Here is a 22734-nt window from a genome sequence, read left to right as displayed (position 1 = left end):
GTGTGTTGGAATATGACTATTATTATTATTATACTAATTATATTAATATGGATTATTAATATGAATATGATTGTGGTGGAATATGGAATGTGTTGGAAATGGAATATGAGACCACACCAGGAATATTGCGTACAGTTTTGGTCTCCAAATCTGAGGAAGGACATTATTGCCATAGAGGGAGTGCAGAGAAGGTTCACCAGACTGATTCCTGGGATGTCAGGACTTTCATATGAAGAAAGACTGGATAGACTCGGCTTGTACTTGCTAGAATTTAGGAGATTGAGGGGGGATCTTATAGAAACTTACAAAATTCTTAAGGGGTTGGACAGGCTAGATGCAGGAAGATTGTTCCTGATGTTGGGGAAGTCCAGGACAAGGGGTCACAGCTTAAGGATAGAGGGGAAATCCTTTAGGACCGAGATGAGAAAAACATTTTTCACACAGAGAGTGGTGAATCTCTGGAACTCTCAGCCACAGAAGGTAGTTGAGGCCAGTTTATTGGCTATATTTACGAGGCAGTTAGATGTGGCCTTGTGACTAAAGGGATCAGGGAGTATGGAGAGAAGGCAGGTACGGGATACTGAGTTGGATGATCAGCCATGATCATATTGAATGGCGGTGCAGGCTCAAAGGGCCGAATGGCCTACTCCTGCACCTATTTTCTATGTTTCTATGTTTCTATATATTTAGTATGATTTTTACTGAACTGCATGCAAAGAAGTAATTTCACTGCACCTAGGCACATGTGAGAATGAAGTACAGGTACCATGATAACTCCTCCGTTATCCTCCAATGGATGAATGGTTAAATGGTACTTCATTGTCACATTTCGAGCAAATGTTACTCAACTTTCATTATCAAGTATGTAACCTGCTGAGAACACCTTCGAATATCAATAGTCAATAATGTACCGCAGTGTGAAGCTCAATACTCTGCAAAGAAAGCATATGGGATGCAAAAGGGATCCAAATCCTTTAAATTAGCAACACAAGTAGAGTATTAAAGAAGGCATCTGGTATACTTGCCTTCATCAGTTGGGGCTGCCCTCACCTTCTCCATCTGTACTCACCTTCTCCATCTGTCCTCACCTTCTCCATCATGGTCTGGTTTAGCTCAGCCACCAAGCATGACACCCGGAGGCTGCAGCAAATCGTCCAATCAGCTGAGAAGGTTGTTGGTTGCAACATTCCCCCCATTGATGAACTGTACACTGCAAGGTCCAGGAAGCGAGCGGGGAAGATCATCTCTGACCCCTCTCACCCTGGCCACAAACTCTTTGAATCACTTCCCTCTGGAAGGCGACTCCGGACTGTCAAAGCCGCCACAGCCAGACATAAAAACAGCTTTTTTTCCACGAGTAGTTGCTCTACTCAATAACCAAAAGTCTGTAGCATCATTTTGCTCTTGTATTTTATTTCATTCACATGTTTAAATTGTAATGTTTTATTATTAATGCTTTAATGTTTTATGTGTCATTTTTAATTGTTATTGCATGTCGTGCTGTTCTGAACCTTCTGAATTTTGGAGTCGGCAGGGCAGTACTCTGCATATCGCCAACTTGGACAATTTTACTTTTTTTTATCAAGCCAATTAACAAACCTGTACGTCTTTGGAGTGTGGGAGGAAACCGAAGTTCTCGGAGAAAACCCACGCAGATCACGGGGGAGAACGTACAAACTCCATACAGACAGCACCTGTAGTCGGGATAGAACCCGGGGCTCTGGTGCTGCATTTTGCTGTAAGGCAGCAACTCTACCGCTGTGCGACTGTGACTGTTACTTGCGAGCTGAGCACCAAGGCAAATTCCTTGTATGTGTACATACTTGGCCAATAAACTTATTCATTCATTCATTCATTGAATGTAAGAGTCAGGAAGTCATGGTGCAATTTTATAGGACTTTGGCTAGGCTGCATTAGGAGTCTTGTCTACAGTTCTGGTCGCCCCATTACAAGGAGGATGTGGAGGCTTTGGAGAGGGAGCAGAAGAGGCTTGTCAGAATGCTACCTGTATTAGAGGTTATTAGCTATAATGAGAGTTTGCACCTTCCATTAATACCAAAGTGTGGATATTGATGGAAAATTGGCAGTACCGGATACCAACCTGTGATTAATACTTTCAGTCAATCTATTCCCAATACAGTGTTTCTATTAGCAGAATAAATTACTCAGTGATGAGTGTGATAATCCCTCTTGTCTTTACGTTTTGCCGCAATTTGAATAAAATTCAGTCAAATTTCAGAATGAAGAACTATTGAAATGAAAACAGAAGAATAATATTCAATAATGCTTTCCTCCTAAATACACTGATCTTCATCGCATGATAACTTACTGCAGCTAAAGATAAATTCTGGTGAGAAAATTAAACTCGAGTGTAATATTTCATCCCCAGCAGAAACAAAGTGACAATAAATAAAGCATAGTTGATAGAAAATTAGAAATTTAATTTAATTTTAACCTGGCAATAACTTTCACTATCTTTGCAAGGAAAGTGATTAGTGTATCATTATAAGAATTGAGAAATGGCCCATCAGTTGACCAATCTACATTAGTATTTATACCTCACAATGGAAATTTGTCAATTAATTGTAATTTGATTTTATTCAATCCCCAATCTTTTTTCACCTTTTACATCTCTATCCTAAAGATTAGTTTAGTTTAGTTTAGAGATACAGCACAGAAACAGGCCCTTCGGCCCACAGAGTCCACGCCGACCAGCAATCACCGGTTCATCCACATGCAAACTAGAGGAACAGCACCTCATATTGCGCTTGGGTAGCTTCCAGCCCAATGGTATGAACTTTGAATTCTCTAATTTTAAGTAATACCACCCTCACCGCTCTCTCTATTCTGTGCCCATCCCAAACCAGTGCACACCCATTTTTCCCATTACCCCACCCACTTTCTCACCACTACCCTCTTCTTCCCTGTCCCCGTCTATGGATATCACTCCCTCTGGCTTTACATTTCACTCCTCTTTTCCTTATCTGACACCCTTTGAGTTACTTTAATAACTAGCCTTTGTCCATTTACGCAATCAAAACCCCCTTCTCACATGTATCCACCTATCACTTCAGTTCAGTTTAGTTTATTGTCACGTGTACCGAGGTACAGTGAAAATCTTTATGTTGCATACTAGCCAGTCAGCGGAAAGACAATACGTGATTGTAATCGAGCCATTTACCGTGTATGGAAAGATGATAAGGTAATAACGTTTAGTGCAAGGTAAATCCACTAAAGTTCAAACAAATCAGTACGGAGATCCTGGTTCAAAATGCCGTCTATCCATTCACTCCACAGATGCTGTCTGACCGATTGAGTTACTCCAGCACTTCAAAATTCGAACAACTGCAGTTCCTTGTATCTCTGTTTTTCTCTCCACTAGTGATCACAGCTTCATCCTTACCTCATTGCATTCCACTCTCAGCATGATGCTAAACACTGCTTCTGCTGTTATCACTTCCACGTCAATACCATTAGCCAGGAGATACAGTGTCTTATCTAGTTACTGCAACACACATCATGGCCATTCAAAGTGATCAGATAATCCTATCCAGGACCATTCCTCTTCTTCGTAGTCCCCTCCATGCATTATTTTTCACATGTCTAAATCAAGTTCGATCCTGACTACAGGTGCAATCTGCGCTACCTGTAACCGCGTGGGATTTCTCCGGGTGCTCCGGTTTCCTCCCACATTCCAAAGATGAGCAGGTTTGCAGGTTATTTGGCTTCTGTAAATTGTAAAATTGTTCCTAGTGTACAGGATAGTGCTGGTGTACGGGATCATTGCTGGTCGGCACTGATTCTGTCGGCTGAAGGGCTTATTTCCACCCAGTATCTCTGCAGTCTAAAGTCTACACTCAGCAGGTCAGGAAGCATCTCTAGAGAACATGGATAAGTCGGACATTTTGAGTTGGGGAGGTATATCTAAGTGCTTGCAAGACTGGTAACAAAGCCGATCAATTAGTGGCACAGATAGAAGTTGGCAGATATGATCTAATTATCATTAAGCAAATGTGGCTGTGAGCTGAATGATCAAACTGACAATTAGGAAAGACGATAACAGAAAAAGGAGATAATTAATGCTGTTGGTAAGAACAGCAATGGTGAGAAGTTATCTTGGCTCAGCACATCGGGACGTAGAATTACAATCAACTTATGCCCACATATAAAGTAACAAAGGCTAGAAAACATTGGAAAAATTATTCATTGGCCAGCCAAAGCTGTGACAATGGACAAATCATAAATGGGGAAATCATAGGTAATAACAGGTAATATTGGACTTATAGGGGACATTAACCTACAAATAGACTGGACATTCAAATTAGTGGTAATAAGAGGACATATTTACAGAATGTACTTGAGATGATCATGTAGATCACAATGTTTGGGACTCAACAAGGGAGCGGACTAGTAATCAACTGATATACAATGGGAAATAGAGCTTATTATGGAAAGGCACAGTGGCGTAGAGGTAGAGTTGCTGCCTTACAGTGCCAGTGATTAAGGTGTGATCCTGACCATGTGCTACTTGTGACCACGTGGGTTTTCTCCAGGTGCTCCGGTTTCCGTCTGGCCTTTTATTAAAGAGTGACCATGACATCACTGAGTTCTTCATTAAGATGCAAAGTGAAGTATCAATGGGTGGCACAGTGGCAGAGCTGCCGCCTTTCAATGCCAGAAACATGGGTTTGATCCTGACCTCGGGTGCTGTCAGTGCAGAGTTTGTACGTTCTCACTGTAACCTGAAACTGAAGTTTTTCCAGGTGCTCCAGTTTCCTCCCACATTCCAAAGACGTGCAGGTTTATGCGCAAATTGTCCTCTGTAAGATTGCCCCTAATGTGTAGAATGCAAAAGAGGGATAATATATAGCTAGTGTGACTGGATGATCGATGGGTGGCACGGACCTGGTGGGCCAAAGGGTCTGTTTCCACTAAACTAAAGTAGTCACAACTTGCTGGAATAACTCAACGGATCAGGCATCTCTGGAGAAAATGGATAGGTGACGTTTTGGATCGGGACCCTTCTGCAGTTTGATCTACCAAACTAAACTTAAGTAGATCAGTCTACATATTAATCTACACCGAATGAACAGCAAAGGTATGGGGAGTGAATTCACCAGGATTGATCAACCAGGGAGCTTCAGTGAAATGTACCAGTGCGGAGAGGCAGTGGATATTTAAGGAATGAATGTAGGACCTGCAACAGTAATACTTTATGATTATCGGAATCATATTGATTATCATCTGATTCAGGCAAAAAAACAGCAGAGCTGATGATTGGGCCTGGTTTAAAATTCAGCAAAAAAATGATTTCGTGATTAATTAAAAGAACAACAGTAAACTTGCCCAGAACATAAAACTGGACCTTAAAAGATTCTTTAGATAGACACAAAGCTGGCGAGAAGGAAGGGGGGTCCCAGCAAGGAGCCGCCAAGAACAAGCGATAGCAGGCCTGGTTCGCCGCTGCGAGCAGAAGATAACACAGTTCGATGGACCTTTTGTAACTTTGTCGGCACCAGAAATGGGGCGACTCTTGTGTACTGCCTAGGTGAAGATAGACACAAAATGCTGGAGTAACTCAGCAGGGCACGCAGCATCTCTGGAGAGAAGGTGAGGGTGACGTTTCGGGTCGAGATCCTTCTTTTGTCCCTATATAGGACCTTCAGTCTGAAGAAGGGTCTCGACCGAAAACGTCACCCATTCCTTCTCTCCAGAGATGCTGCCCGTCCCACAGAGTTACTCCAGCATTTTGTGTCTAACTTCGATTTAAACCAGCATCTGCAGTTCCTTCCTACACATACTGCCTAGGTGAGGTCTGCTGAATGATTTTACTGGGTTGACGGCAAAACAAAGCATTTCACTGTACCGAGGCACATGTGATAATAAAGTATTATTGAATTGATTTGATTTGATTTGAATTGAATTGAATTGAATTGAATTGAATTGAATTGAATTAAATTGAATTGAATTGAATTCCTGGCATAACTCAGTGAGTCGGGCAGCAACTGTGGAGAAAATGGATAAGTGACGTTTCAAAACATCACCCAACCTTATTCTCCAGAGATGCCACCTGACCCATTGTGTTACTCCAGCACTTTGTGTCTTTTATTGTTAAACCAGCATCTGCAGTTCTTTGTTTCTACATACTGCAAAAGCTTCTGCAGATATGTAAATAGAAAGCAAAGATAAGTGTAGGTTTCTTATAGTCAGTAATAGGATAATTTGAATTGGGGAACGGAATGACAACAGAACAATTAATCAAATTCTGCTTTCCTCGAAAAAAGACACAAATAGCAACCAGAAGCCATAGGACCAAGTTTTTGATCGAAAGGTAATTAGTGTTTGTAAAATAGACATAGTGAATAATTTAATGGGACTGAAAGCTGATAAATCACCAAGATTTGATGATCTGCATCCGGAATACTAAAAGAAGTACTCAGGGGATTGGTGGAGGTGATGGTTGTCATCTACTAAAATTCTCTCATTTGTGGAATGCTTCCTGCTGACTGGAGAGTAATAAATTAAATCCCACAATTTAGAAAATGAGGAAGGAGAAAATAGGGAAACCAGAGTGTAGAAAACAAGGATCTACAGAAGCTAGTTAACAAAAAAATGACACCAAGTGCTAGAGTAACTCAGTGGATCAGGTAACCTCTGGAGAACATGGATAGATGATGTTTCAGGTCAGGACCCTTCTTCAGACCTCCGTTAAAACAGGGAAACTAGTAGGCTTCGTGTCAGTCGTAGGAAATGGTACGAGTCTATTACTGAGGATGTGATAACCAGAAACATGAAAAATAGGAGTAGGCATAGGCTTTCAGGCCTTTGTGTCTGTTACATCAACCGATACAACCATGACTGACTCTCTAGCAGAATTCCTCCAGAAGTATCTATAGGATTAGACAAAGTCAACAGGGATTTATGAAAGTGAAATCATGTTTGACAAATCTGCTGTCATGCTTGACAAATCCAGTTTTTTAAGGATGTAACTGGTGGAATACATGAGTTAGGAACGGCGTTTGAGGGTGTATTGGATTTTCTGAAGGCCATTGATAGAGTCCCACATTGGAGATTCGAGAGCAAAGTTAAATAAAGCTAATGGGATCGGGGGGGCGGGGGGGGGAAATATAGATTTAATTTCAGTTTAGTTTATTGTCACGTGTACCGAGGTACCGTAAAAAGTTATTTTGTTAGGTGCCATCAAATCAGCAGAATGACTATACATGATTAAAATCTAGCCGTCCACAGTGTACAGATACAGGATAAAAGGAAGCACGTTTAGTGCAAAATAAAGTGCAGTAATGTCCGATTAAAGATAGTCCGAGGGTCTTCAATTAGGTCGATGGTAGGTCAGGACTGCTCACGAGTTGGTGGGAGGACAGTTCAGTTGCCTAACAACAGCTGAGAAGAAACTCTCTGAATTGATTGGGAAACAGAGATCGGAAACAAATAATAGGAATACAGGGATCTTTTGGGGGCTGGCAGGGAGTGATTATTTGATCACCACAAGAATCAGTGATTAGTGATTAGTTCCCAGCTTCTCACAATAGAAATGACTTGGAAAAGGAATCTGAATATAATATTTCTAATTTTGACAATGGCACAAAGAGTGGCATCCTGAGTTGTGAAAAGATGCAAAGAGGCTTCGAGACAATTGAAGCAAGTGGATGGGCAGATGCCCTGTAACTAGAATAAATGTGAAGTTATCCATTTTGGTAGGTAAAACGGAAAGCCAGAATATTATTAAAACAGTGATAGAATGGAAAATGCTGATGTACAAAGGAATGTGCGTGACTGTGTACAAAGGTCACTGAAAGCAAACATGCAGGTGTGGGAAGAAGTTAAGAAGATAATGGGTATATTGACCTGCAACACAGGATACTTAGGGTGCATGGGCTTATTACTATTATGCAGTCTTGATGTAGACCAGTGTTGGTGTATTGCATTCAAATTGTGTCTCTTTCTGCATCGAAAGAGAAAATTCCAAGAGGGGGAAACCAATAATGATAACCTGAGGTGCAACTTTTTTTCGCAAAGGATGATATGTGTCAGGAACGAGCTGTCGGAGGAGGTAGTTGAGGCAGGTACTATCACAATGTTTAAGAAACATTTAGACAGGTACATGGATAGGATATGTTGAGAGAGATATGGGCCAAACGCAAGCATGTAGGAATAATGTTGGTCAGCGTGAGTAAGTTGGGATGAAAGGCCTGTTTTCATGCTGTAAGACTCTATGACTGCATAAGATAATGCGATTATCAGATAAAGTGAGATCGGAATGACGGGTTGTATTTACTCAGGGTTAGAAGACTGAGAGGAAATCTCATTGAAGCATACACATTTTTAACAGGGCCTAACGAGCTAGATGCAGGGGGGAAGGTTTTGCCTGGCTGCTTGGGTGGAGGGAGAGAGTTCTAGAACCAAGAGTCACAATGTCAGGATAACTATTAAGACTGGGACTGAGGACAGTACAGAACTGCAACGGTAGAGTTGCTGCCTTACAGCGCCAGAAACCCGGGTTCAACCCTGACTGTGGGTGCTGTCTGTAATAGGATTTTGTAAGTTCTCCCCCTGATTTGCGTAGGTTTTCTCCTGGTACTCCAGTTTCCTCCCACACTCCAAAGACGTACAGAGCTTAAGGTTAATTGGCTTCGGTAAAATTGTCAATTGTCCAGCTTGCCCGATTTTGGGCAGAACCTCTACATCAGCAAAGTATTTAGTTTTCACTTCAAAATCCATTGGTATCTATCTGCTTTTCAATTTCTTCCATTTCAAGTCCAGAATTTCAAATGTGATTGATTTTCAAGTGTTAAAGTTAGTTAGAAGATTGGCTATCAAAGTAACTATTCACTGCAGTGGGAATTGATTAAACTCGACTGTTTATCTCCCTATTGGGACTGATAGCAGGAATAAATTCCATTTTCCCACTGATGATTTACAAGATTTAAATAATCATTTTCCAATTTCAATTTTACTATTCTGACTCAAGTTTACTGAAAACATCATTTAACAAGGAGCTTGTGACATGCTGCATGGAAAGGAAATTTAAAACGTTTACACTAAAATTCCAATGATGCAGCTGGCTTATATGAACTGATTCATTTAAGGTGACCTTTGTGGATTTCTTTGAACACATTTTAAGTAAATGAGGCAATTCTATTGAAAACGATCAATATTTCTCTTTCATGTGCACATTGTCATCTGATTTACAACCAGAATACCAGCACACGAGTTCGCATCTATAGCAAAGTTTGAATTGAGAGCTCATCTATATTGCTGTATAACTCAAGCTGAGATGGGGCTGGAATTTCGTTAAGAGTCTTTAGAGAAACAGTGGAGAAACAGTCCTTTCAGCCCATCGAGCCCGCACTGCACGCAATCCCCACACACCAGCACTATCCTGCACGCTAGCAATTTTACAATTTTTTACTGAAAACAATTAACCTATAAAGCTGTACGTCTTTGGAGTGGGAGAAAACCAGAGCACCTGGAGAAAACCCACGCGGTCACGGGAAGAAGATACAAACTCCATCCAGACAGCACCCATAGTCAGGATCGAATCCGGATCTCTGGGGCTATAAGGCAGCAACTCTATTGCTGCGCCACCAGGCCACCCCTGATAATGTTTCTTTCCGAGACCAAATAAAACTCAAAGAACTGCAATAACCCAATGGGCTATGCAGTATCACTGGAGAACACGGGTGGGCAATTTCAGGGTTAAGACTCTTCTTCAGATAGCTGAACCCCTTTGTGTATAGGAAGGAATTGCAGACGTTGGTGTGCACCAAAGATAGACACAAACTGCTGGAGTAACTCAGTGGGTCAGGCAGCATCTCTGGGGAAAAGAAGTCAAATTTTCAGACTGAAGAAGCGTTCTGACCCAAAACGTCACCAGAGATGCTGCCAGACCCACTGAGGTAATCCTGCATTTCGTGTCTATCCACTTTGTGGTTTGTTTTACATTATGTGTTTTTGCATTTTGTGTTTTTCTTTTGGTAAACCAGCATCTGCAGTTCCTTGTGTCTCCAATTTCCTTGGACAGATGTATAGGAAGGAACTGCAGATGCTGGTTCACAATGAAGATAGACACAAAATGCTGGAGTAACTCTGCAGGTGAGGCAGCATTTCTGCAGAGAAGGAATAGGTGATGTTTCGGATCTAAACCCTTCTTCAGAGTGAGAGTCAGTGGGGAGGGAAACTAGAGGTATGAAAAGGCACAGAACAAATCAGAGCCAACGCCGATGACCAACATCTAATTTCCCTCCCCCCCTTACTCTTAATTTGAAGAAGTGGTATGACCTAAAATAGATGCTGCCTGATCCGCTGAGTTACTCCAGTATTTTGCGTTTATCCTTAGACAGATGGTTTGACACAAGGAACTGTTAGTTTTATTGAAACTGGGACTCCAGTCTAACAGGTAAGGAAATGGAATGTCATATTGTCCCGGGGCCACTAAGTCCTGACGTAACATGCAATAATTACTTGCTTTAGTAAAGAGAGAGATAAACTATTCATTCTTTCATTCATATTCACAAACTATACTAAATCGAGAACATAGATCACAACAAAAGTGATTAGCTCCATAAATAATCTCAATTGCATACACCTAGGTATGGCAGGTTTCAACTCTGGATTTTTAAAAGAATGGGAACAGACAAATTCTCTTTTCTCGGTCAACAAGTTGCATCTTTACAGCAATTTCATTGATCACAGAATGTCCCAAAATAATGAAAGCTTTTGTAAAAAAAATGCAACCAATTTTACCAAATGGCTGGACTATGATAATGTTTTCTGTTACAATGGAAAAAAAGAATCTTGATCACAGAAAAACTCTTCAGTTCCTTGTTTAAATATTTTCACATCACTCAGAGAAGGCAGATGGAGCTTTGTTACAAAATCTCATTCACCACCAAGTCAACCTTGTTTTATACCCAATCCTCCGCTTATGGTGCTCTTTTAAAAACATCATTATAGATCGTTTTACTTTATGAATCAGTGGTCTTCAATAAACATTAGATTACATGAGAAGATTCCCTAAAAGTGTTCTGTTGGAACAAAAAACACTGCAGATGGGAACAATGCATTGGCTCCAGCGGATATATTCTCCTCGGCTGATCTGACAAAGGAAATATTTACGGGTCAAGGCAAGCTAGTTCTGCAAAATGTCAGAGGGATTTGAGAATATGAGAAGGGGAAATATTGGAGATGTTTATTTGTCAGCTGTAGATAGTTTAATTAAGCAATCCAATACAACCTTAAAGCAAATAATTGGAATGTTTGCAGAATAAGGCAGTGAACACTGGGATAATCTGTAACCATGCATGTATAAATTATGAGTATTCAATAATTTATCTTTATATAAGGGGCAAATTTGCTTCTTAATGATAGTCATTCATCCATAAATAACTTTAAGGTGCAACATAACTTACCTGTAAATTATTGGTAATTTGAAGATGGATCTGTAAATTAAACCTGACTTGTGTGAGCTTGGTCAAAGCAAACCTGTGACTGCATTTTATTTCATTAAAATACAGCAGTAATTCCAAGCACCCCAAATCCAAGATTAATTGCTGTGATAAATTCACAAAATCATCATTCATTTTTAATTAAATAAAAAACAACACAAAGACCAACTTGGATTTATTTAGTTCCTATAAATAACGGACCTCGGCTGCTGTCAGTGTGGAGATGGCATATTTTCCCTGTGAAACCATGGGATTTCTCCAGTGCTCTGGTTTCCTCCCACATCTCAGTCGTGCGGGTTTGTACGTTAACTGCCCTCTGTAAACTGCCCCTAATGTGTAGGGAGTGGATGAGGAAGTGGGGTGACATAGAACTAGTGTGAATAGGTGTGTAGGAAGGAACTGCAGGTGCTGATTTAAACCGAAGATTGACGCAAAAATCTGGAGTAAAGGGCCTGTTCCACTTTCACGACCTAATTCACGACCTCTGCCAAGTTTGCCCTTGACTCATACTCGCAGCATGGTCGTCATGAGGTCGTAGGAGGTCATAGGTAGGTTGTAGCATGCCGTGATGCTAGTCGTAGGTACTCGTGGCATCAAGTAGGCCGGGGCGTTTTTTCTAGCCTGATGAAAAATGTCCACAAGTAAATAAGTTCGTGAAAGTGGGACAGGGCCTTTACTGAGTAGGACAGATAGCATCTCTGGAGAAAAGGAATAGGTGACATTTCGGGTCGGTGGAAGGGGGCAGTGGTTCAGGGAAGATATTGCAGCTAAGTGGGCCCAATACTAATTTGTTCCTGCTGATGCTAGTTACGTACCTGGTACAGCATGGAAATGCACTGACATTGTGCAACATAATAGTAAGATTAAACGAGAACTTACCAGTTTGAAGTTTTATCTGTATTTTATGAGGAGTTACGATGAGGGATTACGTGAAGAACCCGCTCAGCACGCATGCGCGGCATACTTCAAAGCAGCGGTGTGGAATCACAGATAGACACAGTTATTGAAGTAAACATAGTAAAGAAAATGAGACATCAGTTTAACATTTTGACCCATATTAATGAGGGTGGGAGCGGAGGGCACGTAATCCCTCATCGTAACTCTTCATAAAATACAGATCAAACTTCAAACTGGTAAGTTCTCGTTTAATCTTACTATTTTACTTCGGAGTCACGTGAGTGACTACGTGAAGACTTCAAAGCTCTGTGATTTCAAACCGTGTAAAAGATATTATTTCACGCACTGCCGAAGTCCTTGAGGGAGGAAGTGTGTTATCGTAATCAACCAATGAATCTGTTTGTAGAAAAACACAATGGCATTTTTTAACAATAACAACAAAGAAATTAAATTGCTCCCCTGGGCTTAAATTAAATATTTGCAGTCTGTAAAGTCTTTTCTGCAAATAAAACAGGTTTTGCCAACGGCTTATTATAAAATTTCTGAACGGTCTTTCCCCCGACCATCCTGCTGTAGCCAGGATGTGGTCTATAGGCACGTCCATTCTTTTAGCCGTCGACGTGGATGCTGCCCTGGTGGAATAAAATTTGTACATGTTGGTGTTTATCCCAGCAGCTTTTAGCACCTGCTTGAGCCATTTCGAAATGGTTTGGCTCGTCACCCGACCATAAGGTTTTTTATGACTGACCCACAAGGCTTTTCATCTCCCTCGAATATTTTGGTTGTGTCTATGTAGGATAGTAGGTGGGTCATGGCACATAACCGTGGTTCTGGCGGGTAAGCCCGGAATTCCACGACTGGATTAGGTGTTCCTGGTCTGCTCTGTTTGATCAGTCCCTGGATAATGACAGAGATCTGGTCTGGAGCTGTGAGCATGCTGTCCAGTCGCAATAGGTGTAGTGACTGGACCCTCTGTGCAGATACAAGTGCCATCAACATGAGTGTTTTGAGCATAGATTGTTCCAGGTTGAGGGATCTGGCTGGTGGCTATCCCCTGAGGTATGTCAGGACCACACTGACATCCCATATATGGATGTACCTTGGTCTAGGGGGTTAGAGTTGTAAATACCCTTCATTAGTTTGACCACCAGCGGGTGGGACCCCATGGCCTGTTGTCCTGGAGCTGGTTTTAAATAGACAGGCAGGGCACTTCTAGCCGTGTTGATGGCTCTGTAGCTGAGTCCTTCATCATGGTGAACGTTCGCCAGGAATTCCAGTACGTTGGTAACTGTAGCGGTTGAGTAGGTGGTCCCTGTATCCAAGCAGTACTTCTCCCATTTTTTGATGCTGGACAAGTGCTGTTTTTAGTGGATGTTCGGAGGGATGCTGACATGGTGTCGACGGTTTGTTCTGATAATCCCAGCCCCAGAAGTGGTTTGTGCAGAATCTGCAACCCAGGAGTTTGATTTGTTCATGGCACGGGTGGCTTGTGCCCGACACTGGGTGTTAATAACTCTGGGTCACTGGGGAATACCATCGGAGTTTCAACAACCATGTCATGGAGTATTGGGAACCATGGCTGCGTAGGCCAGTCGGGTACTATCAAAATACCTGAAGCAGAGTCCATTTGTATTGTACGTAGTCCCCAACTGATGAGGCAGAAGGGAGGAAATGCATAGAAGAAGAATTTCCCCAATCCAGTACGAACGCATCTACCGCTGCTGACTCAGGGTCTGGTTCCCAAGCGACATACATAGGTACCTGGTGATTTAGCCTTGATGCAAATAAATCGATATCTGGCGTGCCATATTGCTTGATAACTTTTGCAAATTTTTGGGGTTTTAACATCCATTCGATGTTGTCATTAAATTTACGTGACCTGGTGTCTGCAACTGTATTTAGCTTACCTGGCAGGTAAGTTGCTGATAGCCAAATATGTCTTTCGACACACCATTGCCAAATTGTGTTGACCAACTTGTCGCATGTTACCGATTTTATGCCGCCTATATGGTTAATGTAGGCCACCACCATAGTATTATCTATTTGTAACCGTACATGCAAGTGATTCATATTTGTGCATATGCTTTTAAACCATAAAAGTCACCCAACATCTCTAGATAATTAATGCCCAGTGTAAGTGGTAACGATGACTCTGGGTTAGTCCATCTACTACTTGTGCTGGATATAGAGTTATTTGCTCCCCAGCCTTGAGCACTGGCATCTGTTTGGATAACTAACGTAGGGTTAGTGATGATAATAGGGCTGAAACTATGCCAAACGTTTTTTGCCCACCACTGTAGTTCTCATATTGCTTCAGTGGGTAACTTTATGACACGATCATAATGACCTGTGTGTCATTTTGGTGCCGCGCATGCGTGCTGAGCGGGTTCTTCACGTAGTCATTCTCGTGACTCCGAAGTAAAATCATGGGAGCTGAAAGCATTTGTAACACGAGCAGGAGGCTTAGAGACAGCTAAGTATACACGTATGTTTCATCTACTTCAAAATGGTGGTAGTAACTCATGAATCAGTGTCTGGAAGCAAATCAACAAATTATTATCATGGTAAGAAGCAAGAAGTTTCATAACCGCAGAAATTACTAGAGAAATAATCGCAAATAGAAATCATTGTATGGATATGCTTCTGTAAATATTTGTAGGATATACATACCCTGGAGATACATAGGGGAGAAAATAATGGTTGAACGTAGACCATTCATTGATTTCAACGCAAAATATAATTTACATTTCCTCAATTCATGTATTTTGATTGACAGGTATGAATGGGAACATTGTATAGAGTTTTACTGTACTTCACTTGGCACTGGATCTGTGCACCAAGTTTCCATTTGATGTCAGCTCTGGCTCTATTCTTATCTTATCTTATCTCATCCGAAAGACGTGCGGGTTTGTAGATTAATTGGGCTCTATAAACTGCCCATAGTGTGTAGGGTGTGGATGCGATAGTGGGAAGGCATAGAACTAGTGTGAATGGTCAGCCTGGGCGATGGACCGAAGGGCCTGATTTCATGCTGTATCTCTCAATGATTGAGTTGTAGAGTCATAGAGTCATACAGCATGGGCCCATTTGCTAATCTATGCTAGTCCCACCTGCCCATGTCTGGCCCATATCCCTCTAAACCTTTCCTATCCATGTACCTGTCCGCATGTCATTGACCTTAATCGTTAACACTTTTTCTCAATCAATCAATGAATGTTACTGTCGTCTCGGAGTTCGATGGCTGGAGGTTCGAGTCTCAATATCACCATGAGGTTTATGGTAGCTTGTATTCACTATGTAACATTTATGACTCCCATGTCCAAATATTGTCATTGGGTCTTCAGTACTTCATGATGCCCTGGTATCAAGGACAGCTAAATAGCAGCAAAGCATTCCACTATTATTAATATGAAGCTCGGTGCCAAACCTAACTATTATATTTCTTCCAAAATCGATTTCATGTCTTAAAATCCACTTTATGGGCGATTGCAAATAATACTCCTCTCCGAGTACAGTGAATGACTCATATTCTCATCTCAGTAACATTTCAAACGTAGCTGCCAAACTTGTATTTTACTGCTAATCTGTTCATTTTGCTAGCCTGCAAAAGAGTCCTAACTATACAGGAGCAAACCACAACCAAGCTCAGAGCAAAGGTTTACATGGGACCTGGGCAGCCCAGTAGCACAGCTGGTAGAGCTGTTGCCTCACAGTGCCCGAGACCCGGGTTCGATCCTGATCTCGGGTGCTGTCTGTGTGGAGTTTGTACGTTCTCCCTATGACCACGTGGGTTTCCTCCAGGTGCTCCGGTTTCCTCCCACATCCCAAAGATGTGCGGGTCTGTAGGTGATATAAATAAATATATATACTGATTTATTTTTGTTTATTATATTGTTTACAGAATACTATGTTTACATATTCTAAACATATGCGCTACTTTCAAATGCTGAATAATTCATCAGTTAGTGTCTACATTCATATACATTTATTACATCTTTTGGTGACAATCTGCACTTAATTTCCAATAATAAATTTACTATAAATATATAAAATAAAGAAACTGCAGAAATCTGGTTTACAAAAGAGACACAAAGTGCAGGAGTAACTCAGCGGGTCAGGCAGCATCTCTGGAGAACATGGACACGTAACATCTCACGTCCAGTCAAAAGAAGGGTCCCGACCCAAAACCTCACCTATGCTTGTTCTCCAGAGATGCTGCCTGACCAGCTGAGTAAAGCCCCTGTCCCACTTAGGAAACCTGAACGGAAACCTCTGGAGACTTTGCGCCCCACCCAAGGTTTCCGTGCGGTTCCCGGAGGTTGCAGGTGGTTGCCGGAGGTTGCAGGTAGTGGAAGCAGGTAGGGAGACTGACAAAAACCTCCGGGAACCGCACGGAAACCTTGGGTGGGGCGCAAAGTCTCCAGAGGTTTCCATTCAGGTTTCCAAAGTGGGACAGGGCCATTACTCTAGTACTTTGTGTCTTCTTTTACTAGAAGACACTAGAGCTGCTGCCTTACAGCGGCAGAGACCTGGGTTTGACCCTGACTACAGGTGCCATCTACACGGACCTTATATGTTCCCCCTGTGACCTGCATGAGTTTTCCTCAAGAACTCCAGTTTCTTCCCATATTCCAAAGACGTGCAGGTTTGTAGGTTATTAGCTTCTGTAAATTGTCTTTATTGTGTAGGATAGAACTAGTAAATGGGTGCTTGTTGGTATGGACATGGTGGGCTGAAGGGTATGTTTCCATGCTGTATCGGTAAACTAAACTAAACTAAACTGTTCTTAGACACTGATAAAATAAGGGTCCAATCGCTTATCCATTTCCTCCACAAATGCTGTCCGATGCCCAAATGCACTTTGCATTTTGCTGAAGATTCCAGCATCTGCAGTTCCTTGTATCTCCATTTTAACAAACAGGTAATGTATTCTAAGGTACATAAAAATGCTGGAGAAACTCAGCATCTCCAGCATTTTTGTGAATCTTCGATTTTCCAGCATCTGCAGTTCCTTCTTAAACACGGTAATGTATTTTACTTCGGAGTCACGTGAGTGACTACGTGAAGAAGCCCGCCACGACGCATGCGTGTCATATCGCTTTCACGCTTGCGAAACGACAGGCGGGGTGGAACGTTCCCCCGCAGCGGTAAGTTTGAAACCGCGACCTGCAGGTAAGTGATTTACTCTGTTTTTACACGGGGGGGGGAAGCTGGATAAAATATAATGTCCTCAAGTGCTGCGAGTGAAGCTGGCTGGGGAGGACCGCGAAGTTACGGGAGCCAGCAGCAGCTGAAGGCACAAGCCCTGTCAGGGATCAGCTGTGCCGACTTTTGGTCCCGTGCCGGCCAGAACACCACGGCCGGGCGGGAGACTATTCAGAATGGGGCCGTCGACTTTTGACAAGTCGAAAACGGCAGGAGGCGGGGTGGAACGACGTTCCCCCGTAGCGACAATTTAAACCTGGACCTGCAGGTAAGAGCTGCGGTCTTTTTGTGTTTTCCCATGCTGATTACAGGTGGAGAAACCAACGGGCTGCGACAAAGCTGGTGGGCTAGCAGCGGCCAATGGCACTTGAATCACCAATAATGGGATCAGCTGTGCCCGATGTCGCCTCTGGAGCCGGATGGAGCGGTGTGTGGAGCATTTGCTCCAACGTGACAGACTCCGGGAGATGGAGTCGGGTCACTGTGGGCCCTATGATAAATCCACAGCAGTACCTCTTGAAGGGCTGCACAGTGCTTCTACCTCATCAGAGGGGAGCACTGCGGGTCAGTTCTGGGCTGACCTGGAAGAGGGGTCCGCAGAAGGAAAGACAAGTGTGCAAGGGGTGCAGGAACGAGAGAACCTACTGGACTAATAAAAGGGACTCCAACAAAAACCCACTACAGCCAAAGACAGCACCCCTACGCACCCACCAGCAGAACTGATGAAAGCTTGAAGGCCCGGTACTCAAAACATGAGTTTTTTAGGCCATGGCCCAGGCCAGCCTTCTTGGAAGATGCGGGGACCTCCAACGCCAACCAAACCGAAAATCCAGACACCAGCGCAACAACAGCAGCGAAGAACCTACAAAAAGAAGTAAACCTGCCACTGGTAACTATGGAGGTAGGTGGGTCTGGTTCTCTACAAAATAGAGAGCATGGAGGTTGGGGGGAGATTACACTCTTTTCTGAATGCATGGAGCATGTTAACAACCGATACTTACATCTTAAGCAGTATCCAGGGATATACAATAGAGTTTATACACAAGTACAGCCCTCCAGTTCAACATATACCGAACCGAATGTTCGTGCTTTCTGATAAAGAAAAATCAAAAGCGCAAGCTGAACTGGAGCGGCTTTACGTAAAAGGTGTAATTGAGAAAACTCAACACAAACCATTAGAATTCGTGTCCAATATATTTACCGAAAACAAAAAAGATGGTGGTTGTCGCATCATCACAGATCTGACAAAATGGAAACCTTTGTTACTGCTAAACAATTAATTTCCAAAGGTTACTTCATGGCCAGCATCGATTTAAAAGATGCTCACTATTCAGTGCCTATACGAGGTGACCACAGATGTTACTTAAAATTCAACTGGATGGGCCAACCCTGCCAGTATAAAGCACTGCCAAATGGGTTATCATCAGCCCCAGGCTGTTCACAGCATTTAAAAACCAGCCCTAGCGTTTCTACGGAAACGTAAACACATGGTCATGGCATATTTAGATGACATACTCATTGTGGGCAAAACTTTGGAATTGGCCAAACAAACTGTAACCGCCACAAAACAGTTATTTGAAAAACTGGGAATTATTATCCATCCAGTTAAATCTAAACTAACGCCTTCCACTACTATGGACTATTTGGGGTTCACCATTGACTCAGTTCACATGTCGGTGACTCTGCCTAAGGGAAAGGCTAGAGATTTATTAGAGGCTTGCAATAACCTCATTGACATCAGCAAACCATCCATCAGATTGGTAGCAAAAGTAATTGGCAAAATGGTGGCTGCCTTTCCAGCCACACAATTTGGACCTCTACATTACCAAAACTTACAGAGAGCAAAAATACAAGCACTCTAAATTAATGCAGGTCACTTTGACAGACCTATGAAACTACCAATCAAGCTAAAATGGAACTAAAATGGTGGATAGATAACATCTGGCTTTGTTCCAATCCAATCATTGTCAGTAACCCTTCCATGGTACTACAAACTGATGCCAGTGCACTTGGGTGGGGAGCCACCAATACCATCACCAGCTGTGGAGGTAGATGGACTGCTCAGGAGGCATCATTATTACTCACACTGGGCATAAACTACCTGGAAATGTTGAGTGCATTCCATGGCCTAAAGTCATATTGTACTGGGTCATATCACCAGCATGTTAGACTACAGATAGACAATACCACCGTGGTAGCATACATTAACCACATGGGTGGAAACAAATCGACATCATGTGACAATCTGGCTAATACAATTTGGCAATGGTGTATCCAGAGAGATATTTGGATATCAGCCACTTACCTACCAGGAAGACTAAATTTAGTGGCAGACACCAGGTCACGCAAATTTAATGCAAACACCGAATGGATGTTGAATAAAAAGTATTTGCTGATATTACAGCAAAATATGGAACACCAGATATCGATCTATTCGCATCCAGACTTAACCACCAGTTATCAAATTAAGTTTCATGGGAACCAAACCCTGGGGCAGCGGCGACAGATGCATTTTCGCTGCATTGGGGGGAAATTGTTTATTTACGCATTCCCTCCTTTCTGCCTCATCAGTCGGGTATTAAGGAAAATACAACAAGACTCTGCGTCTGGTATTTTGGTAGTACCCGATTGGCCTACTCAACCATGGTTCCCAGTGGTATTAAACATGGTATTAGAACCATGTATCACCATCCCACATAGACCAGATTTATTGCTAAATCCCGTAACAAGGGATAGCCACCCATGCCATAAACATTTGAACTTATTAATTTGTAGAGTTTAAAAACACCTCTACTACAACTGGGACTGACGGACCGAACAGTGAACATGATCTTGGCGGCCCAAAGACAGTCAACCAAAAAACAGTATCTGGTCTATATCAGGAAGTGGGAGATGTACTGCCATAAAAACAACATCACCTACAGAGACATGAACATCCTGTCTGTTCTGGAATATCTGGCAGGCCTCCACTATGATGAGGGGCTCAGTTACAGTGCCATCAACTGCGCCAGAAGTGCCCTATCGGCTTACCTATGGCAGGGGACAGAGCGTTATTCTGTTGGTACTCACCCACTGGTAACAAAACTTATGAGGGGAATTTTTAATACTAATCCCCCAAGAACCAGGTACTCCCAAATATGGGATGTAAGTATTGTCCTGATGATGCTCAGGAATTGGTCTCCAGCAACAGCTCTGTCCCTACACAGACTGACATTAAAAACAGTCATGCTAATGGCATTGGTCACGGCACAGAGGGTACAGTCACTGCATAAACTAAGACTGGACAACATGACTTCCTCAACAGAAAATATTACGTTTCATATCTATGAGTTAGTAAAGCAGAACAGACAGGGGTCAGCAGGCCTCAATATACAATTTAGGTCATACCCAACAGATGACCGTCTGTGTATAGTAAGACATCTGTCGTTATACATGAAGAAAACGAAAATCCTAAGAGGCAATGAGAAGGCACTTTTGGTCAGCCACAAGCAACCACACAAAAGAGTGACGGTCCAGACCATCTCAAGATGGCTGAAACAGGTGCTAACACAGGCTGGGGTGGATACTAATATTTTTAAATCTCATTCCACCAGGGCTGCAGCTACATCGGCAGCGATACAGTTGGATGTACCAATGGACCAAATCCTCAAGGCAGCAGGATGGTCTGGGGGAAAAAACATTCCAATTATTTTACAATAAACCAGTAATGAAACCTGGAACGTTTGCAGAAACAATTTTAAGTTCTGTAAATTAATTTAAACCCATAAAAAGGGGTTATAATTTTGTGTTAATAAATTTTATGATTTCAATGTCCAAATTATGTTAACACAATTCCTCCTACAGTCATCAAGGCAGACGTGATGCATGGACACGTTTCCACGGCATGAAATCACAGAGCTTTAAAATCTTCACGTAGTCACTCACGTGACTCCGAAGTAAAATAGTAAGATTAAACGAGAGCTTACCAGTTTGAAGTTTGATCTATATTTTATGAGGAGTTACGATGAGGGATTACGTGCCCTCCGCTCCCACCCTTGATCATATACTTAACTGGTATCTCTTCTCTAATCTTACTATGTTTAGTCATTACAATTATCTGTGATTTCACACCGCTGCTTTGAAGAATAACACGCATGCGTCGTGGCGGCCTTCTTCACGTAATCCCTCATCGTAACTCCTCATAAAATACAGATCAAACTTCAAACTGGTAAGTTCTCGTTTAATCTTACTATTCTACACTGTCTTGATTTGGAAATGAAATCAACCAACGATTATTGAAATATTTACTGCAAATGCGGATAACTAGATTAAAACATTCTTTAGTGATTAGGTTTGGTTTGATAAACAATGACTAATTACTTTCTTCTGGGAAGATTTACATAGAACAAAGTATATGGAACAAAGAATAGGCCCTTCGGCACACAATGTCCGTTCTGAATATAATCCATATATTTATGTTGACAGGATTTAAACCAGCAAAAGTTAAGTGTGTGTTGGAAGGAAATGCAGAAGCTGGTTTACACCCAAGATAGACACGGGTCAGGCAACATTCTTGGAGAAAAGGAACAGGTGACATTTCGAGTCAAGACCCTTCTTCAGACTTGATAGCGTCAAGTTGGGAAAAGGGGAAGTACAACGGGATCTGGGGGGTCCTTGTACATCAGTCTATGAAAGTAAGCATGCAGGTACGGCAGGCAGTGAAGAAAGCAAATGGCATGTTCGCCTTTATAACAAGAGGAATCGAATATAGGAGCAAAGAGGTCCTTCTGCAGTTGTACAGAGCTCTAGTGAGACCACACCTGGAGTATTGTGTACAGTTTTGGTCCCCTAATTTGAAGAAGGACATTCTTGCTATTGAGGGAGTGCAGCATAGGTTTACAAGGTTAATTCCCGGGATGGCGGGATTGTCATATGCTGAGAGAATGGAGCAGCTGGGCTTGTACATTCTGGAGTTTATAAGGATGAGAGGGAATCTCATTGAAACATATCAGATTGTTAAGGGTTTGGACACGCTAGAGGCAGGAAACATGTTCCCGATGTTGGGGGAGTCCAGAACCAGGGGCCACTGTTTAAGAATAAGGAGTAAGCCATTTAGAACGGAGACAAGGAAACACTTTTTCTCACAGAGAGTGGTGAGTCTGTGGAATTCTCTGCCTCAGAGAGTGGT

General features: G+C 42.3%; 1 protein-coding gene across 1 annotated transcript in view; it reads right to left on the bottom strand.

Moving 5' to 3' along the window:
- The window catches only part of LOC116978948 (melatonin receptor type 1B-like), a 119599-nt gene that overhangs the window by 5525 nt on the left and 91340 nt on the right, over positions 1–22734 (bottom strand). The window lies entirely within an intron of this gene.

This window comes from Amblyraja radiata, chromosome 12, assembly GCF_010909765.2.
Source record: "Amblyraja radiata isolate CabotCenter1 chromosome 12, sAmbRad1.1.pri, whole genome shotgun sequence".
Lineage (NCBI taxonomy): Eukaryota > Metazoa > Chordata > Chondrichthyes > Rajiformes > Rajidae > Amblyraja > Amblyraja radiata.
The sequence above is the reverse complement of the archived record's forward strand: the minus strand, read 5'-3'. Positions and strand labels throughout refer to the sequence as shown.